Here is a 10,235-nt window from a genome sequence, read left to right as displayed (position 1 = left end):
CCAAGCGTCCGGCGAAATCGTAAGTGTTCGGATACCAGAGTAACTCATGATATTCCTTTTGTTGCACAGCTTTCCCTAATGTCGAATATAATCATGCAGCCCGCCCAAGGACGGGCTCGACGAGTCGTCGAGCGGCTCCCTGGATTCATCGGACGTGAATTCAGTTCCGCCTGCTGCCTCCCCCTGTGCTGCGGGTGACGCCGAAGTGGCGTCGCGACAAGCTCTGGGGCAAGAGGAGGTGGTCCAGGAGGAGCCGCGAGGCGACCTCCCGGACTCCAGGAGTAAAGGGGACAAGACCCCCAGGGCTCCAAGTCCGGCTTTAAGCCAGACACCGCGCCGGAATCATCAACGGTTCCGGACCGCGGCAGGCGAACTCCTGCCAAGAGGAGCAAGCCTATTAAGCCGGCGTCCTCCATCCAACCGGAGGCGCCGGACAATCTACTGGAGGCGCTTAAGGGCGCCTCCATCGACGAGGAGCACCGTACCATCATGAGTACGGTGGTCCAGAAGGTTCGGTCCGCCAAAAGAGGACTTACTGAAGCTTGTGCTAGCCTTCTAACAGGCTTCGAGGTAAGTAAAAATATGCAAAAATATTACCGCATAGACAGTAGCCCCTGATGCTCTGTTTGGCGTTCGGAAAGAAAAGCCGGATAGAGGATCTATTAAATATCGCAGGAGTCTAACTAAAAAGGAGTCAATATAGGTATGCAGGCTTCGCTGCTGGCCACCGCCGCACTGACTGCGGAGGTGGATGCCCTGAAGCAGGGCCTCGAGCGGACCGAGCAAGAGCTCGGCCTTGCCAAACGGCAGCTCGAGGAGAAAGAAGGTAAGAGATACCTTATAGAAAAAACGCCTATAAGAAGACGCAATTGCAAAAAATGACAGGAGTATATTGCTTATTGTAGGGGCCACCACTGAGGTGGCGACCCTCAAGCAGGCGCTGTCCGAGGCCAAGAAGAGAGCGGCCATGAAGCGCACCGAGCGGGAGAAATTTGAGGCACAGGTCGGCGAGGTGCAGCAAGAGCTTCAGGCTCTCATGAAAAAACATGAGAGTTTGGAGCTCGACTCGAAGACGCGAGCGTCCGAGCTTGCTGCGGCCCTTAAAACTGCCAAATCTGCTAAGGCCGAAGCCCAGAAGGCCCTCCAGGAATTGGATGCGGTGAAAAGGATAGCGGAGGGTAAGGCATTCTCTATGCAAAGCAGACATATAAAAGTGAACTACTTGTTACTTACCCGAATCCGGAGCTCTCCAGGGGCATTCACAGATCTTCCCTGCGGCGTATCCGATGCCGCCGCATTCTACCGAGCCGAGGAAGGCAGCTCGACGGAGAAGGTGTTCTGGTCTCAGTACGCTGAGGCCGGACACCCTGTGCCCTTGAGCGACCAGCTGAAGCAGCTGGTCGAGCTCCACAAGGCGGCCGAACAGGCCCTGAAGGGCTTCATAGTTCGGCTGTGGCCTGGAGAGGCCCTGCCTGGGAGCTACTTCGGACTGGTGCGGCGGCTGGTGGAGGCTTGTCCAAGGCTCGAGGTCATCAAGCGCTCCATCTGCATCGAAGGTGCTCGTAGGGCCCTTGCCCGTGCAAAGGTGCACTTGGGTAAGCTAGACGGTAAGAAGCTTGTGAGGGACGGGCCGCCGCCGGGGAAGGAGCATCGCAAGCCCGAGAACTATTACAAGGATGTTCTGGCCGGTGTCCGCCTTATGGCGGATGAATGCACCAAGGATGTAATTTTTGAATGAACTCGCTCGTGTTATCCTGTGCGTTGAAAACTTGTTCATATGCGCTAAGCAATGCTTGAATTTAAAATATTACTTTCTGTGCGGCCGTTTATCAAAAAATTGAGAGATGGCCAGTCGTCGGCTTCTGCCCCCATGCCACTAGTGCTGGGGTTTTCGAGATAAACCTGAGCGCTCTTTTTCCCATGATTGGGTCCGTCGAGGGAGGCGCTCAGCACAACAAACAAGGCAATCGGACTATAATGCTTGGACACTCTCACTTAGCCATAGAACTCTATAATTTTAAATTTCGGTGAAGCCCCTAGTATTCGGAAGACCGAGTTCGGGGCGCTATCCACGCCTTGGCCGGACAAAGCCGGTTCCTCGCTCGAAGCGGCATAAGTCTTTAAGGACTCAAAAAACCTCTCGAACAGCGACCGGTCTCTCGCCTCATCATGACAGTCAGTTTTAGCTTTCTCTACTAAGATGCTCAACCCAGCTCAACTGGGGCACAATCGCAGTAGTTCTCCTAGTGCTACCTTAGCCGATATAGCGGAATGTAAGGCACCAAAACATAGGAGCCGAGCAAACCCAACTATTGACCCAAATCATGATTCGGAGCCGATGCATATAGTGCTATAAGTTCGGGGTGCCGCACTTGTGAAAGTGTACGGACTTCTCACGCCATATTGATGGGTACTGAAGCCCCTGGTGTATTTTTGCTGTACCACAGTGTACGGATGCAACATGTTATTGATAAACATATATATAAAAAGAGGATAATGCTAAAAAATAGACAAAAAGCTATGCATTGTTTATAGAAAGGCTGCTATGAAAGCGAAACGATACAAATAGTGCGATAAGCCAAAGAAATTGGACTATTTAACATGTCCTGGCCAGGGGCAGGCCGCGGAATTGTATTAAAAACAGGTATACTGCTCGCAATAGAGACCACCTGGGAGTTCCATAATTCGGCGTGGCTTGTCTGCTTTCCTAGATCTTGCATCGTTTGCGCGGCAGTTGAATTACCAAACGGGTCATCCGAAGTATGGAGTCCTGAGAGTAAGAGAAAAAAAGAAAAGAAAAAAAAGGAATCCGGCAGCCCCTGGTGTGGTTTAAGCCGTATTTCGGGCGTGCCATGATAGTGCCCCTTCCCCTGTGCCCATGGTATTTCAAGAGCGTAGCTATGTACGCGAAGCATTGGTTTCGCTATATCGCGAGGGCTAGTGTTGGGGCCGCATTGCTACGCTAGCTCAGAACGTGCCAGGCGGTCTTGTTGTAGGGTACTCCGGGCGCGCTTGACAGTGTCCAGCTTTTTGAAGGCCGAACTGGAGAACTGCCTAGAGAGGCTGCCTTGTACTTCTACTGCGAGCGCTGCCATGTGCTCCTCCGTTCGGAGGGAGCGTTCAGTGTTCCCATTGACCGTGATTACTCCTCTAGGGCCTGGCATCTTGAGCTTGAGGTATGCATAGTGCGGTACCGCGTTGAATTTTGCGAATGCGGTTCGCCCGAGCAGTGCGTGATAGCCACTGCGGAACGGGACTATGTCAAAGATTAACTCCTCGCTTCGGAAGTTATCCGGAGATCCGAAGACCACTTCCAGTGTGACTGAGCCTGTACAGTTGGCTTCTACACCTGATATGACGCCTTTAAAGGTCGTTTTGGTGGGCTTGATCCTCGAGGGATCTATGCCCATTTTTCGCACTATATCCTGGTAAAGCAGGTTCAGGCTGCTGCCGCCGTCCATGAGGACTCTTGTGAGATGAAATCCGTTAATGATTGGGTCTAGAACCAATGCGGCGAAGCCGCCGTGGCGGATGCTAGTGGGGTGGTCCCTTCGATCAAAGGTGATTGGGCAGGAGGACCATGGGTCGAACTTTGGGGCGACTGGCTCTATCGCATATATGTCCCGTAACGCACGCTTCCGCTCCCTCTTGGGGATGTGGGTTGCGTATATCATGTTCACCATCCGCACTTGCGGGGGAAATCCCTTCTGTCCACTGTTGTTCGGCGGCCTGGGCTCCTCCTCGTCGTCGCTATGCAGCCCCTTGTCTTTGTTTTCGGCTCTTAATTTGCCTGCCTGCTTAAACACCCAATAGTCCCTGTTGGTGTGATTGACTGGCTTTTCGGGGGTGCCATGTATCTGGCACAAGCGGTCGAGTATTCGGTCCAAACTGGACGGGCCCTGAGTATTTCTTTTGAATGGCTTTTTTCGTTGACCGGATTTGTAGCCTCGGAATCCGGCATTAACTGCCATATCCTCGTTGATGTCGCTGTTAACGCGGCGCTTTTGTTTGTTCCGACGCGACCTGTCGCTTTTGTCCTTGGTATTCGAATTACCAGGGTTCTTGGTTAAATTGTTGTTGCGAGCTAGCCAGCTGTCTTCTCCCGCGCAAAAGCGGGTCATGAGTGTCGTGAGGGCTGCCTTAGATTTCGGCTTTTCCTGTGCCAGGTGCCGGGCAAGCCACTCGTCATGGATATTATGCTTGAAGGCCGCTAAGGCCTCTGCGTCCGGACAGTCGACTATCTGGTTTTTCTTTGTTAGGAACTGTGTCCAGAATTGCCTGGCCGATTCCTCTCGCTGCTAAATTATGTGGCTTAGGTCATCGGCGTCCGGTGGTTGCACATAAGTGCCCTGGAAGTTGTCAAGGAATGCGGCTTCCAGGTCCTCCCAAGAACCGATTGAGTCTGCTGGCAAGCTGTTAAGCCAATGCCGGGCCGGTCCCTTAAGTTTGAGTGGGACGTATTTGATGGCATGTAGATCATCACCGCAGGCCATGTGGATATGAAGGAGATAATCCTCGATCCATACCGCAGGATCTATTGTGCCATCGTATGATTCGATGTTTACGGGTTTGAAGCCCTCAGGGATTTTATGATCCATTACTTCATCTGTGAAGCATAGTGGGTGTGCGGCGCCTCTGTATTGGGCTATATCACGACGCAGCTCGAAGGAGCTTTGTCTGTTTAGTTCGGCCCGGCTGGATTTATTGCGTCCGGAGTGATGATCACCGTCACGTGCCGTGGGGCGCCTGCGCGATTCGTAGATCGATCTTGTTTGCCTTGCCTTGTCCTCCAGTATGTCGCACAGGTCGGGCGCATTTTCCCGTGCCTTAGTATGCTTGGCACGGCGTCGGGGCATGGCTTGAGTGGAGGGCCAAGAGGCCTCTCTATCGCGGCCACGAGGTGGCCGGTCGGCCATGTCATGCGCTGGTGATGTAGGTGCGTCCTCCTCTAGTCGGGGTAGCAGCCTGCGCTTTGGGTAACTCTTGGAGGGGCGTTCGAGTTCGTACTCTTCGGCCGCAAGGACTTCAGTCCATCTGTCAGCTAGCAAATCCTGATCAGCTCTAAGTTGTTGCTGCTTTTTCTTGAGGCTGCTTGCCGTGGCCATAAGCCTGCGTTTAAAACGATCTTGTTCGGCGAGATCCTCTGGCACGGCGAACTCGTCGTCGTCGAGGCTTGCCTCGTCTTCGGAGGGAGGCGTATAATTATCGTCCTCAACCTCTTGGTCCGCCGCCCCCTCATGAGGGCTGGCTTCTCTGTCCTCCTGTGCTGAATCTTACTGGAGGGGGTGTTCTTCGGCGCTATCCGGAGTAGTATTATCTCCCGTGCCGGAATCACCGTTTTTGCTTTGGCGGGATTTAGAGCGGCGCCGCTAACGCCGGCGCTTGGTCTGTTTCTTAGAGGTATGGTCCCCCGCTATTCCATCGCCATCTCCATCCTTTGGAGTGTCCACCATATATATGTCATATGACGAGGTGGCCTTCCAGCGCCCTACAGGTGCTGGTTCTTGTTCGTCTCCTGCATCGTCGTCCATGCCGTCGATGTCTTCGGAGTCGAAGTCAAGCATGTCGGTTAAGTCGTCGACAGTGGCTACGAAGTGGGTGGTGGGTGGGTTTTGAATTTCTTCATTGTCCGTATCCCAACCTTACTAACCGTAGTCCGGCCAGGGCTCTCCTGATAAAGAGAGAGATTTTAGAGAATTCAGGATGTCGCCGAAGGGCGAGTGCTGAAAGATGTCTGCGGCGGTGAACTCCATTATCGGCGCCCAATCGGATTCGATCGGCAGGGGCGCGGGGGGCTCAGAGTTCGGAAAGGAATCCGGCTCCTCGGAGTCACGGGCCATGCGGAGTGCGGGGCTGGAGTTCGGCTCGATCGCCTCTGAGATCGCAGCCCCTGAGGCAGCGTCCAACCGCTGATCCTCGATCGGTGCAGTAGGCTCCGAATCAATGGTCGGAACCGATGCGTGTGCGGACTCCAAGGCGCTGTTCGGCGGCAGAGCTATATCATGCCCATCGAGACAGTGCGGCGCGCTTGGCTGTGGCTCGAATCCGTCGAAGATGAAGTCCCCGCGGATGTCAGTCGTGTAGTTTAGGCTTCCAAACCTGACCTAATGGCCAGGGGCGTAGCTTTCGATCTGCTCAAGGTGGCCAAGCAAATTGGCCCGCAGTGCGAAGCCGCCGAAGACGAAGATCTGTCCGGGGAGAAAAGTCAGACCCTGGACTGCATCATTGTTGATGATCGAAGGAGCCATTGGGCCTAAAAGCGACGACACAGAGGAACTCTCAATGAAAGCACCAATGTCGGTGTCAAAACCGGTGGATCTCTGGTAGGGGGTCCCGAACTGTGCGTCTAGGCCGGATGGTAACAGGAGGCAAGGAACACGATATTTTACCCAGGTTCGGGCCCTCTTGATGGAGGTAAAACCCTACGTCCTGCTTGATTAATATTGAAGATATGGGTAGTACAAGAGTAGATCTACCACGAGATCAAGGAGGCTAAACCCTAAAAGCTAGCTTATGGTATGATTGTTGTATGATGAAGTTGTCCTACGTACTAAAACCCTCTGGTTTATATAGACACCGGAGAGGGTTAGGGTTACACAAAGTCGATTACAATGGTAGGAGATCTTGAATATCCGCATCGCCAAGCTTGCCTTCCACGCCAAGGAAAGTCCCATCCGGACACGGGACGAAGTCTTCAATCTTGTATCTTCATAGTCCTGGAGTCTGGCTGAAGGTATAGTCCGGCTACCCGAACACCCCCTAATCCAGGACTCCCTCAGGCATCGAGGTTCCGCTATTGGTTATTGACCAGAGAAATGTCTCGGTCATGTCTACATAGTTCTCGAACCCGTAGGGTCCGCACGCTTAACGTTCGTTGACGATATAGTACTATATGAGTTATGTATGTTGGTGACCGAATGTTGTTCGGAGTCCGAGATGAGATCACGGACATGACGAGGAACCCCGGAATGGTCCGGAGATAAAGTTTGATATATGGGATAATAATGTTTAGTCTTCGGAAGGGTTCCAGAATTCACCGGAAGGGGTTCCGGATGTTTCCCGAAATGTTTGGGTACGAGAACACTTTATTTGGGCCAAAGGGGAAAGCCCACAAGGTTTTTGGAAAAGCGCAAAAGGAAGTTTTGCGGAGTCCAGAGGCCAGACGCCAGGGTCCATGGCGTCTGGGTCCAGACGCCAGGAACCCTGGTGTCTGGCCTTGGAGTCCGAGAAGGACTCTTGCCTTTCGGGTGAAACCGACTTTGTGGAGGCTTTTACTCCAAGTTTCGACCCTAAGGCTCAACATATAAATAGAGGGGTAGGTCTAGCACCCAAGAGACATCAAGAAACACCAAGCCGTGTGCCGGCTACCCCGTCCCCTCTAGTTTATCCTCCGTCATAGTTTTCGTAGTGCTTAGGCGAAGCCCTACGGAGATTGTTCTTCACCAACACCGTCACCACGCCGTCGTGCTGCCAGAACTCATCTACTACTTCGCCCCTCTTGCTGGATCAAGAAGGCGAGGACGTCATCGAGCTGAACGTGTGCTGAACGCGGAGGTGCCGTACGTTCGGTACTTGATCGGGACGGATCGAGAAGGTGTACGACTACATCAACCGCATTGATAAACGCTTCCGCTTACGGTCTACGAGGGTACGTAGACAACACTCTCCCCTCTCATTGCTATGCATCACCATGATCCTGTGTGTGTGTAGGAATTTTTTTGAAATTACTACGTTCCCCAACAGGTGCTATTGTGAGGTCCATCTAACTGTGAAGCTTGACAGAGAGCGCTCCATTTGGTATGTCAGCAGTTTCATCGATGATCATAGTCACACTCTTGCTAGACCGGATGAAGTTATATATCTTTGATCTCATAATCAGATAAAGTAATACCAGAAGCTCGAGATCTTAGCAATGGCAGGTGCTGGGCTCAAAAAGCATTGGATTTATGACAACTTCGTTAGTAGGTATGGATCATATGCACGGGATGGTTTCGGGAGGAGGAAGCTTTATAACATGTGTTATACGAAGAAAATGAAATTGCTAGCAAAGGGTGATGCGGACACTGCGATTGGTATCATGATGATGAGAAAGTCAAGGGATCCACACTTTTTCTTTGAGCACACTATTGACGCAGAAGGCAAGCTGAAGAACATGTTCTGGTGTGATTCTCAGTCACGTCGGGATTACCTTGACTTTGGTGATGTAATCGTCTTCGGCAACACTTACAAGATGAATAGGTACGGAATGCCATTCATACCTTTTGTTGGTCTAAACAATCATTGTTGCACCACTGTGTTCGGTTGTGCTGTTGTGTCAGATGAGACGGAGGATACATATGTTTGGGTGTTGCAGACCTTCTTGAGAGCTCATTGTCAGAAGAAGCCGAGGTCTATAATTACAAACGGAGAGGCAGCCATGATAAGGGCCGTTAGGAAGGTCCTTACTGACGTGTGGCATTTCGTGGCATATAAAGAAAAACATGCAGAAACACCTCCACCACAAGTCCCTTAAGGAGTTCAGGTCTCTTATATACTATGCTACTACACATGATGTGTTTGAGGCGACATGGGCAGCTTTTAGAGCTAAATGGGAGTCAGAGAAAACTGAAACATGGTTGCGTAGGATGTACAGGAAGAAAAGGCTTTGGGCTGCGTCATATCTCACCGATGGGTTCTTCCTTGGTATGCGGAGTAACCAGAGGAGCGAGAGTCTGAACTCTTGCCTTCATATGCATCTTGACTCTGGCATGACAATTTTTGATATGGTTGTGCATTATGAGAACTGCATTGTTCGGCTCCGTGAGAATGAGTCACACGACGACTGCATGTCCACACAGACACTCCCTGTACCAGTACTCGACGAGTTCAAATGCATTGAAAAAGCCGTTGCCTGTGACTTCACTGCAGTGAACTTTTACCTCTTGCAGAAAGAAATGAAGAAGGCAGCGGATCTTGAGATCTTAGATATACTCAGTGGAGCCATCAGTAGGAGATTCATAGTGGCATGGAAAAATAATAGGCAACTGAGATTCAAAGTGGACTATACACCTACTAATTCAGAAGAAATAGTGAAGTGCAGTTGTGATAGTATGAAACGTAAAGGTCTTCCATGCAAGCATGTTCTTTATGTTTTAGCCAGGTTGAACGTGAAGGACTTACCTAAGTGCTTAGTGCTTCGAAGATTCACCAAGAATGCTAGAGGTGGACTACCCGTGAAATGCACTAGCGATCTCTTCACATGGGGATGGGTAGGTACTGAGGAGAGAACTAAGTATAGTGAGTTGACTATTTTGCCTGCGGAAGCAAATCATGCGGCATGTCATAGACCATTCCTATTTGATAAACTGAAGGCTGCTCTGGAGGATGTGATAGCAAACAAGGACGTTGAGGAGGAAGATTATGTGAGACAGCATAGGGTTGCACATGACGATGCTTTTGTGCCTGATCAAGATCATGTTTTTGTTGGTGATCCAGAGAAAATCAATATGAAAGGAGCACCGAAAGGGCAGAATAACAAAGGCCGTGGTAAGGAACCTGGCATGACTACAAACGGTAGACCTAAAGGTTTTGATGAGAAACCTCCTGTACGCCTATGCGGTTTATGCAGAATAAAAGGTCATTTCAAAAACAATTGTCCTCAGAATCCTAAGTATGTGCACACCTTCTTATTAACGTTCTTTTCTTGTTTAGATTACTAGCACACATGCCTGTGCTTTGCAACGGGATAATAAAATTGCATGCCTCTAGCTCATTATAAGAATGGATCAAGACCCCCATGTCCATATTCTCTTGTATTGGCACGTGCCCATAATTTCTTTTAATTATAATTACCAGCGTATTCTCTTTTATTGGCACATGGAAGTCAATAAGTTACGATGTCCTTTATTTTGAACAAGCCGACTTAGCTCAATGTGCCAGATGCAGAGCAGGCCCAGTATGGGAGTGATCAAACCCACGACCTCAAAGACCAGACCACATGTCGCTAGCCACTCAAACAAAGGTGTCCTGTTAACCAATGGTCAGCGTGAATATTAAAGAATATAATGCAACATCGAAACATTTTTATTTATTTATTTGAACTTTTCAAAAACTGATAACTATGTACTGCCAAATATACTTGGCAACGTGAACATTTTCCAAATTACGAACAGTTGTTTTTTTGAAAATTCCCTACATTTTTGGACAAAGCAAGAACAAAAAATTTGAATGGAACATTTCCGGAAACTCACAAACAT

General features: G+C 50.4%; 1 pseudogene; it reads left to right on the top strand.

Annotated features, from left to right (window-relative positions):
• The first annotated feature begins 7,799 nt into the window (after positions 1–7,799).
• On the top strand, positions 7,800–9,747 carry LOC147971804 (protein FAR1-RELATED SEQUENCE 5-like; annotated as a pseudogene).
• The last annotated feature ends 488 nt before the right edge of the window (positions 9,748–10,235 follow it).

This window comes from Triticum urartu, chromosome 5A, assembly GCF_056163025.1.
Source record: "Triticum urartu cultivar PI428250 chromosome 5A, HENAU_Tu73, whole genome shotgun sequence".
NCBI lineage: Eukaryota > Viridiplantae > Streptophyta > Magnoliopsida > Poales > Poaceae > Triticum > Triticum urartu.
Note: the sequence above shows the minus strand (reverse complement) of the source record. Positions and strands in the feature narration are given on the sequence as shown.